The sequence below is a fragment of the Phascolarctos cinereus genome, unplaced genomic scaffold (assembly GCF_003287225.1).
Source record: "Phascolarctos cinereus isolate Bilbo 61053 unplaced genomic scaffold, phaCin_HiC Scaffold_7;HRSCAF=346, whole genome shotgun sequence".
Lineage (NCBI taxonomy): Eukaryota > Metazoa > Chordata > Mammalia > Diprotodontia > Phascolarctidae > Phascolarctos > Phascolarctos cinereus.
The window spans coordinates 142844928-142862797 of NW_027556180.1; the positions used below are offsets into that span (position 1 = coordinate 142844928).

At 36.4% G+C, this 17870-nt stretch overlaps 1 protein-coding gene across 1 annotated transcript in view; it reads left to right on the forward strand.

The window, feature by feature from the left end:
* Nucleotides 1-17870, forward strand: part of GPC5 (glypican 5) — a 580550-nt gene that overhangs the window by 10221 nt on the left and 552459 nt on the right. The window lies entirely within an intron of this gene.

Consider the following 17870-nt stretch of genomic DNA (forward strand, 5'->3'; position numbering starts at 1 on the left):
CCCTCTCCCACCCCCACTCCTCTCTCTCTCTCTCTCTCTCTCTCTCTCTCTCTCTCTCTCTCTCTCTCTCTCTCTCTCTCTCTCTCTCTCTCTCTCTCTCTCTCTCTCTCTCTCTCCTTCCCTTCTTTTTATGCTGGATATTGAATTCTAATCCTTTAAAAGAGGAGGTTCTTAAATTGAAGTCTATGAGCTTGTATTTTTATATATTTTGATAACTGTATTTAATTATAATAGATTTCCTTTGTAATCCTATGCATCTTTTGCATTAAAAAAATGCTGAAACTTCACCAGACCTTCAAAGGGATCCATCTCTCTCTCTCTCACACACACACACACACACACACACACACACACACATACACAAATGGTGAAGAATCCCTAGATTAAATGGTTTCTAAGCTCCCTCCAAATTCCAGTTCCTAGATTCTTAAGTATTGAAGAATTAGTCTCAGTTGATGGGAAGAAATAGTAGTAGTATATTTTCAGTATAAAAGACAGCTCAAATAAAGATGTCTTCATAAAAGACTCAAAGAAAGGATGAAAAAAAATTGTAAAGCTGATTGCTACCAAAAAGAATAGAGAAATTAGTTAGTCTGAGGGGTCGGGAGAGGGAGAGAGAGAGAGAGAGAGAGAGAGAGAGAGAGAGAGAGAAGAGAGAGAGAGAGAGAGAGAGAGAGAGAGAGAGAGAGAGAGAGCGCGAGCGCTGAGTGACAAATTAGTCCTTGTAAATATATGGGAGATGTTAATCTACTTAACACCTGTACTCTAACTTTTTGACTACTAAAAATAAGATGCAGTTGGCAGATTTTTAAAGTCTATGTCTATGTAGCCTGCAGATAGAAAGGTTAACAAAGTAAATGTTTTGCACTTGAACTTTACCACAATTTAAAGTAAGTGATAGTGTAAATACTTTTGTATTTATAAGTGACTTTTTAAAACGTGCTTTCTGTGAGACGTTAACTGAATTCTTTTTTGGTTGGAAACAACAGCTGGCATTTATATAGGACTTTCAGGTTAGTAAAACATTTTAAAAGTCATCATTTAATCTTCATAACAAGCCTGTGAGGTTATTATTATTATCTCCATTTTTCAGTTGAAGAAACTCAGGCAGAGGGTAGTGAACTAACTGGCCCACAGTATATGAGGCAGAATTTGAACTCGGATTTTCCTGAGTCTGGGTCCCGTGTTATCTTCACTATTCCACCAACCAGCCTACAATAAATCAACGAGTATGTTTCATTTTAGGAAGATACAACTGATTGCGTTGAATGAAAACAGCTTGATGTAATCTCAGCTGAGCTACTTACCACCTATGTGGTCCTAGGCAAATAATTGAACATTTTTAGGTCTCAGGTTCTTCATCAGTAAAATAAATGGGTTATATTAGATGATTATTAAGAACCTTTCCAGATTTAAAACTTTATGTTATGGCATATTCTTGGTAATTTTTGTCATTTTCTTCTTTGGTAATCTGAATTTTAAGATGCTTGAGCTATTCTGACACTGTATTGACTATACTGACACCACCAGTCACTTGATAGTGCCTAGGTGAGGCAGGATACAGGAAAAAGAACAGTGAGTAGCTATAACAGCTCTAGGTTTTTGCCCTGAGATTTTTGAATGGCTGAGTTATAATGCAATGTATAACTATATTCAGTCTAGTTTCCCTTAGGTCATTTCCCTCCCTACATAACAGTAGGAAAACTGTATATGAACCAAGAGAGTTTATCAAAATTTCTAAGTCTGCTTTAATATTCTGTAAGGACTTCAGTCTAACTAGTTTAGATCTGCTTTTATTTTCCTTTTTAAGCCTTCAATTTCTTAAAATAGAAAATACGGTTTTTACCGTAGTACAAGGAATCAACATAATTCCATTATCCAATGGAATACAATGGTATAAATTGAATTCCATCCATACTTTCTCTTTCAGTGTGATCTTTGTTCATGCTCTCTTAAAGGCTACTCAACATGCTAAAGTCCTTTCTTTAAGACTTTTAACATAATATGGGCACCAGCACATGTGGACTTATCATTTATTTTCATTTGCACGTTCTCTCTCTCTCTCTCTCTCTCTCTCTCTCTCTCTCTCTCTCTCTCTCTCTCTCCTCTCTCTCTCTCTCTTTCTCTCTCTCTCTCTCTCTTTCTTTGTCTCTTTCTCTCTCTCTTTCTCTCTCTGCAACTGACCTGTCAGCTTTTCTAGAGATCTTAAACTGCTTCTTGCATGCAAATCATCATTGGTTACTTGCTATGACCCACTTTGTGTTATCATGTGTCTCTCCACTGCCATTTGAGTCACCAACAATTTTGATTCTTCTGAAATTGTGGTATTCTATGATTTGGGGGCAAATAGTAGTTCCAGTAGCAGAATGTTGTTATTTAAAAAGGTGGTCTTTTCGAGCAGTTTAATATCATTAAAATTGCTATACCATTTTCAAGTGTAATCTATTCTACTCTCTTCCTCCAGGTCAATTCTAAGCCCAGCTCTTTGTTAATTTCAGTGCTTGTCCAAGATATATGCATTTTGGGGCCAGTTATATGAGTTAAATATCTAAATACATGTTGATCTGATCCTTTTTGTTTTTCTTACGTAGATTGTTAATATTCTGGGCTTGATGCATTCATTACCCTGTCATCCATCAATGAAAGCTTCTGGAGGACCTAACCATCTTTAGAGACACCTGTGAATTGTATAGCACAGATAACCAAGGACCATAGATTTAGAGCTATATAGTAGTGGTTTCAAACTAAAATAGAAGCAGGTTTATATGGATCCCTTCTGGCTACATATTGACTTGGTTTTAAAGTGTAATGTTATCTATGGTTTATTGTATTTTTATTTATTTTGTCGAATATTTCCTAATTACATTTTAATCTGGTATGGGCCACTTGGGAGTGTTATAGTGGCATGTTTGATACCTCTGCTTTAAGGAACCTTAAGATAATCTAATCTTAAAGATAAAAACTCATTTTATAGATGAGGAAACTAAGGCTCAAAGAGGAATTATTTATCCAAGATCACTTAAGCAGCAAGTGGTAGAGTCAGAATGTGAACCCTTGTTTTCTGTTTGTACATTTTCTACTATTGTATATTATCTTTGATGAGTATAGGTCCTATGCTATACTTTATGCACCTATCTATCTATCTATACATATTCTGTATATAGGTATATATGTGTAAATGTGTGTGTGTATCTCCCAACCCAGTCATTCTTAGGTCTTCAACAAACAGTTCCCATGGCAAGCCCATGCATGCAGGCATTTTTGGGACAATCCAGGCATTCCTGGGTTCTGGGAGAAAACAGTCTCCAAGTTATCAGAATTGTTGAGTCTTGTGATTGTCTCAGGTTTTAAGGGTCATTGAACCTTGTGATCATTCAATGGGGTACAGAACCAGAGTTAGTGTGGTGGGAACAGAAGAGCAACACCTGGTTCCGTTCACTTAGCAGTTACAGGTACAGGGATTGTTCAGAGTGTCAGGAGATGTGATTGATCATTTTCTGCTGCAGTATTTTGGCTGCAGTTCCAGCTCTCATGTCAGGATCCCCTGGGAAATAGGGAAATAATGAGTCCCAATTCTGGTGTTTTGCTGTGGCTGAGATCATCCAGAGGGTGAGCACAAAGGATTATTGTTATGCCAAGCTCAGGGTACAGCCTGCTTGCTGGGCCTTACCTCTGGAAAACAGGGTGTCTCCTAATATCTTGATAATACACATACACACACACACACACACACACACACACACACACACACACAAGCTCAAACTCAATTGATGTAATTTTGTTCAACTTTTTTTAAACGCATTATGAAAAAGGGTGGTTTGCTAGGTGAGAGAGGGATAAATTCAGACACAAAAATTAAAAGAAAAGGCATCAATAAATTTTGAAGGAAAAATCATCTGTAAAAGTATGTCTGTTCCTTTCTCATATCTCATCAGAGATAACCATGATTCAATCTCATAGATATTTACTAGCCGATGAAATAATAAGCTATATTATGAAATTTTTATTGATATGTTCTATGTGCCAGGGATACCTGGGATATAAGAATGGTAAAAACAGACCCTACCATCAAATATCTCATAGCAACTATGTACATGCATAATAAATACAGAGTAGATAGAAGTTAATTTCAGAGAGAAAGCAGTAGAATCAAGGGGGACCGGAAAAGGCTTCTTACAAAAGGCTAACTTTTATCTGAGACTTGAAGAAAGATGGAGGAACCAGAAGACAGAAATAAGAAGAAAAAGCATTATAAATATGGGGGACAGCCAATGAAAATGTATGGAATCAGATGGGGTGTCTTCTGCAAAGGAATAGCAATGAGGTTGGTGTCATTGGATCAGACTAAGTAAAGGGAAGGGAGTGAAGTGTCAGGGGACTGGAAATATTGTCTAAATTATGAAAGGATCAAGTTTTGTTTTATTTTTAATGTTATCTACAATTTTCCTGTAATTTGTTTGGTGTCTTCTGGTTCAGGTATCTTAAAAATGGATCCTTTAATATTTTCAAAATTGTCAAACACACACACACACACACACACACACACACACACACACACACACACACACAAAACATACCCAGGAAGGATTCTTCGGTGTATGTTTGATTAAAGTTCCCTTTCAAATTTGTTCCTAATTTCATCTACTTAAGTGCTAATTATTCATGAGACATTTTTTCTTGGGTGGCCTTTTTTTTTTTAATCAGCTAGTGAATTATTTTGACAACTGTGACTCTTCTCACTATTTGAGGAGCTACTGATGATTAATTTCTCCCTAAAGAAGTAAGGCTAAATGATTAATCCAGGCAGGATTATTCTCATTCTTGTTAATACTACTTATATACTGAAAATACAAACACAATCCCCATTTTGGGGGTCTGCTTTCATAAGTAGAAGAAACTAAGTATTAAATGTGTTTTCAATGTATTTTTTCCTGCTTGCAAGATGAAAGTCAATAATACTCTATTCTAGCCCCTTGACCTTTCATATATTTTCTTGTCAAAGGTTCAACATGTTTACTTTCTTCATTTATTGTAACTTATGCACGATGTTATGTCTCTTATTCCCTCTGTTCTTGGGTTCCTATTAACAGCTGCCCACTCACTAAGATAACAGTAGCTTCAGCCAAGGTTATTATGAGGATATTTATTAGTATTCAAGCTTAGCAGACTGCCCATTCTGAGATAACTGACACCACCTGAGGTCACTGACTATATTTCATTTCTAGGCTAATTATGAGAACCAGCCTGTTGCAGGTTTTTACTCCTACCTATGTTTAAGGCCACCGAGTTTCTTGAATATGTGCCAAGGCTGAGTGGTCTCAGACATCAGTCATGAGTGTGGAAAAGACTATGTTAAAAGCTATGTACTTATACCCTGGCCAATTAACAGTCAGGTACAAATGACTGCCAGGTCACATGGCACACATCTTCAAGAACACCACAAGATCCAGCATCTTACTAATAAAGACCTATATGTTAGAAGTAGAGCTTTTTTCCTCAGGATAAGCAAGAGCAACTAAACCTTAGATTGTGTTGCTATACAAAAACTCATCCTTCATGATCCTCATGTAGTTACCTGTACCTGTGTCACTGTGGAAGAGACTGGCAAAAGAACAAAATTTATAGAGGCTGAGAGGAACAGGTCACTCAAACTCAAAACTCTCAAACTTAAAAATTTTATGAAGGAAGTGGAAAATTTGGGCCTGTTTGAAGACAATAGAGAATAAACTAGTAAGTTGTCCTTGGCAAGAAAAAGGGTCATTACATTATCAGAGACTGGAGAAAAGGAAGGCATAGTGGGAGAATATGTTACAAGGTTTTGTGATAAAGAGAAGGGGAAAGAGGGAGTTGTTTATTATGAGCAGTCTCAATGACCTCATGAAACTAAGAAAAAATGATGTTTAGATATTACAATGTGCTTCTGTTGTCATCAATGATGAGAATGGATTGGTATCAAATTGCTGGCAAATCTGGTCATTTTCCAATATATTTATTTTGTCAATAAATCCTGTCTGGATGATCTGGCTTAGGTAAATCTCACACCAAACTTTTTTTCATGTTGTTTTTCTCTTCTACTGTTTTAAACTGTTTCATGAGACAGCATTGCTCATCATCTGTCATCCCCTCCTGCAAAATTTTGCAGATAATTTTGCACTCCAAACTGGTGTGGCCTTTATTTTTCATATTTAAATCATCCCATATAGGAAATCACTTGGACAAATATGTGGAAGATGGATAGTGGAGAGATGCTCAAGGCAGGAAGACTAATTAAGAGGTCATTGCTATAATTTAAGCAAGAACAGATGAGGGCATGGACTAAGGTAGTGGCTGTGTGAATAGAGATAAGAGATGGATATAAGCAGAGGTATGCTGGAGCTAACTCTTATAGGCTTGTGAGACCTTATTGTTAATTTTTTAGTAGAACATTTACACCTTAGTTATTGGCAAATGTTATATATTAAGGCTTGGCTTATCATTTTATTGATTATCTAGACTTAAGAAAGTGATAAAGAAAATGTTATGTGTTGTATGCACATTTCCGCTCCAAGGGAGCTGGCTATAAAACTTTAGCACACCCTTGGATGTAAGAGATGTTACGGGGGTAGAAATAGCAAGTTTTGACGACTGATTGGAAATGAAGGATGAAGGAAAAAGAGCCAAGGAGAGCACTAAGGTTATGAATCTAGGAGATTGGAGAAATTAGGGGAAAGTTAATGAGTTTTCCTTTGGACAGGATGAGAATGAAAGGTCTTTGAAAGATTTAGTTTGAAATGTCTAGTAGGCAGCTGGTGATGTGGAACTGGAGCTCAAGGGAGTATCTTGATATGTAGATCTGTTTGTAATATGCACAGAGATGATAAACCCATAAAAGCTGATGAGGTCACTAACAAAGTACATGCAAAGAGAATAGAAGAGGGCCAGGACAGAACCTTTTTTTGATAAAACTGTAGTTAGGGGCATAATATGGTCATAAATGCAGTAAAAGCAACTAAGTTTGGAGTGATCATACAGGTAAGAGAAGAAGAAATAGAGACTTTCTGTGTCATGAAAGCTCAGGTGGAAAGGGGGTGAAAGTGATCAATAGTGTCAGATTCAGCAGATATGTTGAAAAGTATTAGTGGAAAAGACCATCAAATTTGTCAATTACATGATCATTGCTAACTTTGGAGAGAGCAGTTCCTCTTTAGGTTAGAAGAGTAAGTGAAGTTATATGCAGCTTATTCTAGGGGTTTGATTGAATAAGAGGGAAGAGGTATAGGGTAATAACTTTTTAGATAGCAGATCTAGTGAAATTTTTTAAAGGGGGTAGAAGATTTGGTCTTGTTTGAAGATAATAGAGAATAAACTAGTAGAGGAAGAAATAGAAGATTAGAGAGAAGTGGAGCAATAACGGGGTGAATATGCTGGAGAAGATGAGAAGGGATGGGAACAACATGTAGACAAGTTGTCCTTGGCATTATCAGAAACTGGAGCAAAGGAAGGCAGAGTGGGAGGATATGTTATGAGGTTTTGTTATAAAGAGAAAAGGATAAGAGAAAACTCATGACAAGTGGCCTCGATTTTCTCAAAGTTCTCATCTCAGAGGATAAAAAGAAGAAAATGTCTCAAAGGCTCAAGAAAAGACAGAAAGGTTTGAAAATGCTTTAATGCAGACTTGTATAGAGAATCAATGAGGGAGGAGCAAAAGGATTGCCTTGCTGAAGTAGGGACTCAGTTGAACTTGAATAACAAAGGTGTTATTTAAAGCGATATAGCAATGATGTCAATATAAATGGACTGTTGTTCTCCAAGAAAACTATCAACTGGTTGGTCAAATTGACAAAGTTCTAATGTTTAGAGTAATCTGTAAATGATGTAACTACTCCACAACATTACTGCAGAAGAGGAAGAGAGCTATTTTATTTCTTTGTGTTTCCATGGCCCAAGAATTCATTGCTCTGTAGCCCACATCTTGATGAGCATCTCTGTACTTCATTGTTTCTTAGACCATAGACATATAGTACTTTCTTGGGCAAATACTCAGAACCCTTCTAGCTTAGTCTGCCTCCCAGAAATTCTGCTTTACTACCCAAAACTTCAGGAATTCTCCTCCTCTTCCTCAAACCATGATTAGGATGAGGATGATTCTCATCCTCCTTCAGGAATCATCAGCACCTTCTCAACCTATGAGGAGCCATCAGAATACTACTTAGATGAATCATAGTTCTACTGGAGGCAGTGTGGCTAGCTTCAGGGTTAGGAAGACGTGGCTTCATCTCTTGCTTCTAGAATATACCATCTGTGTGACCTTGGACAAGCCACTTATTTTCTCAATGCTTTAATCAGTTTCTGTGACTATAAGTTGGAAGTGAAGTGCTAGAATTCATTTGTGGAGACCCACATAGAGCTCCTTATACAAATGAAATCACAGTTTTGACTCTCCCCACTCACTACCCCCTCCAATTGATCTACAATTCATCATTAACAATTGAAAGTGAAACAGATTTTGGCTCTGATTTGGTTTTCATCATTACCATTTCATTAGTCTTATGGTTCCTAATCATATGTTACCCCCCCCTCCCAAGTTGGTAAGTGATGGTATTATGATGGTATTAAATTTAGGAAATAATTGTATAAGTGCTCTATCTACATACTCATTTCAATGAGTTCATTCAAGAATATATAATCTTCCTCTTTGGGTTGTGATGACAACATATTTGTCTTCTGTTATTGAGAGTAGAGAGCTATCTCATTCCATCATACTATAGCCTACATGTGAATTATAGGGGCAGCTAGAATGTCACATTAATAATAATAATAGCTAACATATTTGTAATGCTTACTCTCTGCCAGGAACTTGTCACAAATGAAAATTCCAAGAGACAGAGTTTCTGGGTAATTAATAATCAATTTATTAATAAGGCTAGCAATTAATCAATAAATTGATGGTCAATGGTTTCTCTTGGTGACCAAAGACCCAAAAGGAGACCCTGAGATGCCTTAAATTCCTTTTGAAAGGGAATTCCCCTGACAAGTGAAAATCAACTTTGATTGGTGGACATTTAGTGAGAATGTGGGCTAAAAGTCTTCACAGCTCCTCCTGCTGAGAATGTGTCTTGATCATGAGACTCAGCAGCCTCCAGCAATCTGGGCAAGGGAGGCCATTTACACCCAGACCTCTCTGGTTGTTGTTTTTTTTCTTTATGAGCTGGGTCACCCTAAACTCTAGTGCAGGGGATCAAAGACAGGGATTAATTTCCTCAGGGTAGGAGCTCGTCCAGACTAGATTTTTTTATACTCTAAAGTTAGGTCTCCCAGTTGAGTGGGGTCCTGCCCAAAACTGAGAAACATGTTCCTTGAGGTCTAGGAGAAATCTCATCAATCAGCCATGCCCTTCAGAGACTGAATGATCTTAGCAGTAGTTGGGTCTTTACAGGACTTTACAGCTAAAAAGTTGTATCACAATTAATAATTAGTTATTAACATAGTGTAATATTAATTCTCTCACACTGTGCTAAGCATTTTATAATTATTGTCTCATTCAATCCTTACAACAACCTCAGGAGATAATTGTCATTATTATCTCCACTTTATAGATGAGGAAACTGAGGCCAAGTTAAGTGATTTGCCCAGAGTCACATAGCTAGTAAGTTTCTGAGGTTGGATTTGAACTCAAGTTTTTCTTACTCCAGACCTGGTGCTATATGGACTGTGCTACCTAGCTAACCAGCAAAATATCAACAAAAATAATCCAACTCAGAAAATTAGAGATATGAGGCTTTATAAAAGGGACAATTAGCTTTTCTTTTATTTATCTGGATATTTCGGGCAAAAATATTTTGTGCCAAAATATCTGATTACTTAAATCCTCCTCTTTGTTTTACATGTTTAAATACCTTTTGTTTGTCTGATGGGGTTATTGAAAGACTATATAGTTTACACAGTTCTCATGGAGGAGGAAGATGATTTCATTTTTTTGATGACTATGACAGAACAGTGCTTTACATATAAGAGATAATTATTTAATTGAATCATTCTAGACATGTTTTCAAGAACTTAATCCTCTGCAAAAGTTGTAAAAAAATGATCCTAAGCCATTTTAGTACAAAATTTTAAAATTGCATTGTGTGTGTGTGTGTGTGTGTGTGTGTGTGTATCTGTGTCTGTGTCAGTCTGTCTGTCCATCCTACTGGGCCTAAAATACTTCATTTCTTTAAATAATTTATTTCTGATAAAGACTAAAAGTGAATAAATTAGAAGGTTAATTTCATTTTGAATTAGCCCATTTTAAATAGTCACATTTCTATATATGCTAAATCAGAAAATAAGACATTAAAAGCTTTTTAAACTTGATTTTGTCCCCAACACAGAACACAAAGAATGAGAAATAAACACAGCCATTAAGAAAGAACAAACTATCAGAAGGATGTTTATTTGAATGTTAGTTCTTGGCTTAATGTAGGATTTATGAACTTAGTGTGTGTGAATATAATATTTTAAAAATACTTTAATTGTTTTTCAATATGATTTGTTTCATTTGTAATCTTCAGTATTTTACTCTTTTTTGCATTTAAAAACATCATTCTGAGAATATGTCTGTAGGCTATACACAAATGCTATTGCCATGACAAAAAAAAAGTCTACAAAATCTTGGTGAAAAATACAAATTTTTCATAGTAGCTATTACGATTTGAAACTTTCCTAGGCACTCTGTACTCTAGCTCCCCCTACCCTTGATTACACCAATATAGCCATTGATTAACTTCTATTTGGAAAAGAAATCTAATGAAATTGGGAAGAAGGAAGAGATGGCCTGGTATATCTGATTTACACTGGGGACTGAATTCAATTACTGCAATTTGAGAAGACTTCAAAGTATCCAATTGATGATATGGGGAAGAAAGTCTCTAGATAACAGAAGCATTAGCTTTTAGGACTCCCCTGAACTTGGCACAATTTGCAGAGCATTCAGTGGTTAACTTACAGAGATAAATGGGATTGAACTGCTCACCAAATAATAGTGAATATAACTTAATTAAACGTGTCAGTCTGACAAGAAGACTCACATCTAGAAGCAGTACTGCGATCACCCAATGCTTCAAGAAGGAAATTAAAAGCATAAAACTGGTTAGAAATCTCTTAAAGGGAAAAATAAAGGAGCAGTCATCCAAAGGCTCCACATGGAAACTGCCAAATGGTATCTCATTAGAGTCATAAAAGGCATATATACCTCAAAACAACCCAACAGGGAATAGAAAAAAGTCTAAAAAATTTAATGGTCATAGAATTTATTTGCTATAAAAAGATACCTTTCAAATTGTATATATAGACCTAATGATGCTGATGCTATTTCATCATATTACTCATATAGATATCTAGAGAGTTAAGAATGCTTTTAAGGCACATTTTTTTTTCTTTGTACAACTTATTTTGACAGATTAAGCACAGTCTTTCAAAGAAGTATGTGTATATTTTTAAGTAGATGAATACTTGAAGCAAAGGCATGAGGTTTTTATAATGGAGCACAATAACTACATTTAGCCTTGAACACTATCATCTTTTTTGTTTGTTTGGGCAATGGGGGTTAAGTGACTTGCCCAGGGTCACACAGCTAGTTAAGTGTTATGTGTCTGAAGCCGCATTTGAACTCAGGTCCTCCTGAATCCTGGGCCAGTGCTCTATCCACTGTGCCACCTAGCTGCCCCCTGTAATCTTTTTATGTATCTAATTTTGATGTTTAAGAATGTTTTATTCCTTTAGTAGATTAATCTTTTTAATAGTCCTATTTCAGGAAAACCTAAAGGGGTTGGCACTATTTCCAGGGACTAAGATTACTAAGAACAGCATAGATATATTTGTAATGGCAGTGGAAAGAAACAGCAATCATAAGCATAGAAAATGATAGTGGAGGACTGAGCAGGAATTACAATAGGGAAATTAACAGTGGGATTTTTAATTATTTTCTGATGAAGTAGAGCTGGCAATTCATGTTCTGATTGTTCCTGCATTTTTAAATTTTTGGATACTTAAAGGATCTGAAGTTTTGTAGATGTGGACACTCCTTCTATGGATACAAATTGCTACCTCTTTTTGACAAATGTGATCTCCAAGTGATTGATTCTGTCACCTGAAATTTCAATATTTTATGCAAAAATGGTGATGATCCTGTCTAAAAGTGCTAGGCTGAATCTTGGAAAAGTGACATGCCATCTATCACTGGGCCTAGATCTGAATTGTTTCCTTCTTGATATAATTAAGCTTCTCACAGTTTGGACTCCACTGGCATAGTGTTTAAAATGCCAGGATTCCATCCATGTCACAGGTTTTTGGAGTATATGTGGTATCTTTGTCGATTGTACTTGTATAGTGTCACTAAGGTGATCGGATTATAGCTGATTAGTGGGATTTGGGCCACTATAATGGGTAAATATGCTGAAAAAGAATCACAGAACAGAGGTAGAATGACTTGATTAAAAATCCTTCCTACATACGGTCTAACATCTTGAAATCCAGCCTTTTCCTTACAGAGCACTATGAAGAAGGAATCCACTGTCTCCAAGGCAGGACATTCCATTTGGGTCTTGTATGTGCAGCCTAAATGTATTTCTTTCTGTCTTCCACTTACAGTACCTAGTTTTGCTTACTGGGGGCTACCAGAACAAATCTAATTTCCTCTTCCATTTTAAATACCTTCAAATGTTTAAAGAACAACTTTCATGTCCTCTACTCCGTTCCCCCAGCTAAATGTCCCCAATCCATTCAGCTAATCATAGCAAGATCTCAAAGCCCATCACCATTCTGGCTACTCTCATCTAGATACACTGTAATATCCTTCCTAAATGTATATTGTGTGTGTCTGTGTATATATGTGTATGTGTATATGTGTGTACCTACATATGTGTGTGTATGTATGCATAAATGTATATGTCCATGCTTAATCGTAGCCTTTAGGAAGAGAGAGGAGAGAAAAAAAGAACAAAGTAAAAAAAGTGCACAACAGAGAACAAAAGAAAATTTACAGAGAAGCGAAGAAAAGATGGACAGCTCTCAACACAATGCATAGTATTTATTATATACACTTTCTTGAAATGGGAATTTATTGCTGTGTATTTTGAATCTTCTTACATTCTCCTGTGCACGTGGCAATGCTTTTTTCTGTTCTTATTTTTAAGTTTATAATATTTTCTTATTGTATATTTAGGTTTAGTATTTGTCTAAAATAAAAAAATTAAAAATTATATATGTATATGTGTGTGTATGTGTGTGTGTGTGTGTGTGTGTGTGTGTGTATGTATCCTTCCTAAAGTCACCAGAACTGAACATAGTTCCCCGTGTGATCTTACTGGGGTACAACCCATTGGATGTATTATCTCCCTAGTCCTGGACTCAAAGGGACTCTTTTACTTTATATTCTAAGATCACACTATCTTTCTTGGCTTTCATAATCACATTACTATCTCATAATGACCTTAAGGTTTGCTAACACCTCCATATCTTTTTCAGTTGAACTAAAGTTTAACCCTGCTTCCCTCATTTTCTACTTAAAAAGTTGATGTTTTGAAACCAAGAATAAGACATTTATTATCAACAAATTCTGCCTTCTTAGATTTGTCTGAATGTTCTAGCCTATTAAGATCTTTTTGTATCCTGAGGCTGTCACTCAGTATATTAACTGTCCTTTCCAGATTTCTGTTATTTACATATTTGACAAGTATACTTTCTGTACCTTTATTGAAATCATTGATAAGATGTTAGCATAGAACCAAGCACAGATCACAGTGAAATTCATTTGGATACCTCCTTCCAAGTTGACATTGAACCCATCATTGCATACTATTTGGGTCTTACCATTCCTCCAATTACCAATCCACCTTTACTGCTAGCTAGCCCTCATCGCTTTATCTTCTCCAGAAAAAGTAATATGGTAGACTTTAAGTACTTGCTAAAAATCTTTGCATATTATATACAAATGTTATTTTATTCTGATCTCTCGTTTTCATAACCTCAACATAAAAAGGAAATTATTTTTGTCGGGTATGACATGTATTTGTTGAAACAAAGATAGCTATGAGCCTAACACTTATTTTTCTACATCTTCATTAAGTATTCTTTTTTAAAATAATCTTTAGAATATCCTTAGAAATTGAAATAAAGTTCACTAGCTTATGAGTCTTTAAGCTATATTCTCTTCCCTTTTTGAAAAAATTCCTATAACACGTGGTCTTTTCCCGTGGTAGCTCTTGTATTCTTTCTACTCTTTCAAAAATCACTCCCTGAATCACTTCTACTACATCTTTCAGGATTCTACAAATAAAAACGTATTTACAAGCAATTATTATGTGCCAGTCATGGTGCTAAGTCCTGAAGATAGAAATATTTCTTAAAAAGAGATAGTTCCTGCTTTCAAGGAGCTTGCATTCTTAAAAAAAGGAAAACAATATGCAAAAGAGAGTCATATTCTGAAGAGGAGGATGGGGGCTGGGAAGATGCATACTTAATAGCAGGTAGATTCTAAGATTGCCTGGATAGATGATTAGATGGGATATGAAGTTGATGTATGGTCTGGTGTCTAGGGCTACCCAGAAGATAGAGTGGACTAAGAGGAGTAGATTGTGCATATTCAGTCACCAATCAACTGACATAGGCCCGCAGGCAGGAGTTCTGAAGGTGAGCAGATGAAGATGTTCTCCTGGGATGGAGCATGGGTCAGAAAGACCTACATATGGAAGTCCAAGTCTCAGATCTGTTTTGAAGGATGCCACTTCAGGTGGGGAGGAGGAGGTCAGCAGTGGCAGGCAAATGCTGAGATGACCTGGGTGGATGATTGGATAAGATATGAAACTGAATCTTCAAAATAGAACATTTTTTCATTTGGGCTCAATGAATCTGTGTGCATCAACTGAAGTTGTGTTCTTACAAGCTCCTATTTATCTTCATTTTCAACTTTCAGATGAGATAGGTCAGCATGGTATTATTTCCCTATTTTTTCACATAGGGAAACTGAAGTCCAGAAAAGTGAAATGACTTGTCCAAGGTGGCAGAACTTGGATTAAAACTTGAGTCCTAACTCCAGGTTTATAATGATGGATTTGTTCTGCTTTATCATGAGTCTTAATGAAAAAGCTCTTGAAACCCTAAGGTACCATATAAATATGAGTTTCATCACTGTCCACAGTATTATTGAGAAACTGCATAGGGTATAAAAGAGAGCATATAGGTGAGGAAATGGAGAGGGCACCAACCCAACCACATATCCAGGAGAGAAATCTCTTCCATGTCATCAAAAGGAACCTCAAGGCTCAACTAGTCCAACCAATATCTGATCAAGAATCATTTCTTTTAAAACCCTAACAAATTTTCTTCCAGCCTTTTCCTGACATTCATTTTGGGAGATTCTAATACATTTAAACAGCAAGACATCCAGAGCAAAGACACAGGTATCATATGCAATCCTTGTGAAAATGGGACTTATCAACTGCATTTCCAGGTGCTTCAAAAACAATCTTTCCTCTTCCCTGCCACTCCATATCTCCCTTAGCAATCAGTTACTGAAAATCTGGAAGAGAAATCCCTTGTCACCAAAGTTCTTGGCATTGTCATAAGGTTCAACATCAGAAACAGATGTAGTTTTATTAGTGAGAGTGACACTAAAAATGATATGCTATCATCTGTTTTGCCACTGCTCCCTAAGGACCACTGGACCTTTTCATCCAACAAGTAGCTGAAACCACATCTTTTTTTTGCATCATTACCCTTCTTCCAATATGCATTCCTTGAGAACAGTGTTATCTTGCTTTTCTATTTGTATTCCCAGTACTTAACACAATGTTTTACACATCTTAAGTGATTAGTGCATTCTTTTTCATTCACTCCTGAGCAGCCCTTTTCATTCCACTGTTGTTCTATAACATCTATAACATCATGATGGGGTGCTTAGTACCTAGTGGACCACTTTGTTACATTATTGGACTGTTCTAAGCATTAGAAATTTATTATTTTGATCTAAAGGTTGCCAATAAGTTCAAATACCCCTCTAGAGCATTCAGAAAGTGATTATAAAAGTAAATTATTAGGATGAGACACAACTAGGCAACATTGAACTCATCCTAGCAAAAATACAGGAATAGAAATAATTTCCATAAATATACTGAAGATAGCCTAAACTTTTTGTGTCTAATGTTCTGTTTGATTCAATCTGGATTCTTCATCTGAGGTGGAGATAGGTTGGGAGGTAGGACAGTATTGTCTGCCCTCAAACATTATATACATAGCAAATTTTCTAGTAAGAATTTCCCTATATCCTTTCAACAAGAGTCAGCCCTCCATTCTTATTAATGTCTTCCCTTAACATTCTTTTCACTTATTCCTACACTACGCAATAATAGCCCTGGGTTAAAGGTGGAGCTGGGGGGGGGGGAATGCACATAGGAAATCCTCCCCACTTTACTTCACCTCCATAACCAAATGTAAAGAGTCTTGCCGTTTCCTTAAGGAAAGAGGGTAGCTGGTTTGCTGCTAAAAGGGTAGACTAGGTCTGAACTGCTAGAGAAATTATAAAATAGCTGAACAGGATTGAGACCTTGCAACAAGTTTTATAACTTGGTTGAGTAGGATTAGAATATTTAGAGCTGGAAGGAACATCAAAAAACAGAATTTAACTCCTTCCTTTTACAGATGGGGAAACTGAGGTCCAGAGAGTTGAAATGAGTAGCCTAATGTGCCTAAATTTTTTGTTAGTTGATTGCACAAAGCATAGTTTAAAAATATAAATGATTTGCACTTATGAGTTTGTTTGGTATGCCTAAACATTAGTCCCTAAGAACCCTAAAATAAAAAAAATGCACACAAGTTTGTGAGAACTGAGCTTTGGAACTTAGGTATGATTCCTCCCCCACCCCATTTATCACCTATTATGACATTTAGAGCAATATTCTATTTTTAGAAATGGAATTTCCTTCCTCCCCTACTGCTTTTCTTTGTCTGATCAGATGGCGCCATCATTTTAGGAGGGTGCCTAGGACAGCTATATTTCATTACTCTCCAGGCTGCACTATAGATTTCTTCTATCATGTTTTATCCAAGGAATCTTTATCCTTCTAGCCTTTTGCTTTTCAGTTTCCTTCTTTCTGTCATCCTTCGTGTGAGCTCTTTGAGGATAGGGACTATCTTTCTTTCTATTTGTATTTGTCCCAATGCTTAGCACAATACCTGGCACACAGCACTTAATAAATGCTTTACTTGTTGATGACTTAGAAGCATCTCATATGCACAAATTCCTGACTTCCAGGAGGTCCCCCTCCCCCAAAACATACTTCCCAAGGAGTTCCTTGTTTTCTTGTAAAATTTCTGGATCTTTGAAAATAATGCCTTCCCAACTCAATAAACCAAATTGGGGGTGCTAAGAAAAAATAGCTGGAAGTATAATAGCAGTCAGCTTTGTTTCACATCAACCACCCTCTTGACTAGTCAAAAAGCACCATAGATAACTTCTGACCTCAGTGCATACAGGGTTAGAATTGCATCCTCAGGTACTTGCCTGTATGTGTATTAACATGTATGTGTTATTGTGTGTCTCTGTGTGCTTGCCTGTGGGTGTTTGTGTAGAATAAAGGGGGAAAAAAAATCAGGCACTTTTAAAATGATAGGACCTGTGTCAGGTCTTATAAAAGTCAGGGTTTGAGAAGGTGTTGAAAGATCATGGTAAGAAGAAATGACCAGAAAAGGTTTAAGAGGTACAAAAAATAGCTAGAAAATAAAAATAGTGAAATAATAGCAAAAATGATGAGTCTCTTTAGTTTTCTGATTTGTGTGTATTATTTCTTCTTTGTCCTTAGGACCTTGACAAATAGGGCATGAGCCTAGATAGTAGAGAGAGTGCTAAATGCTGCTGA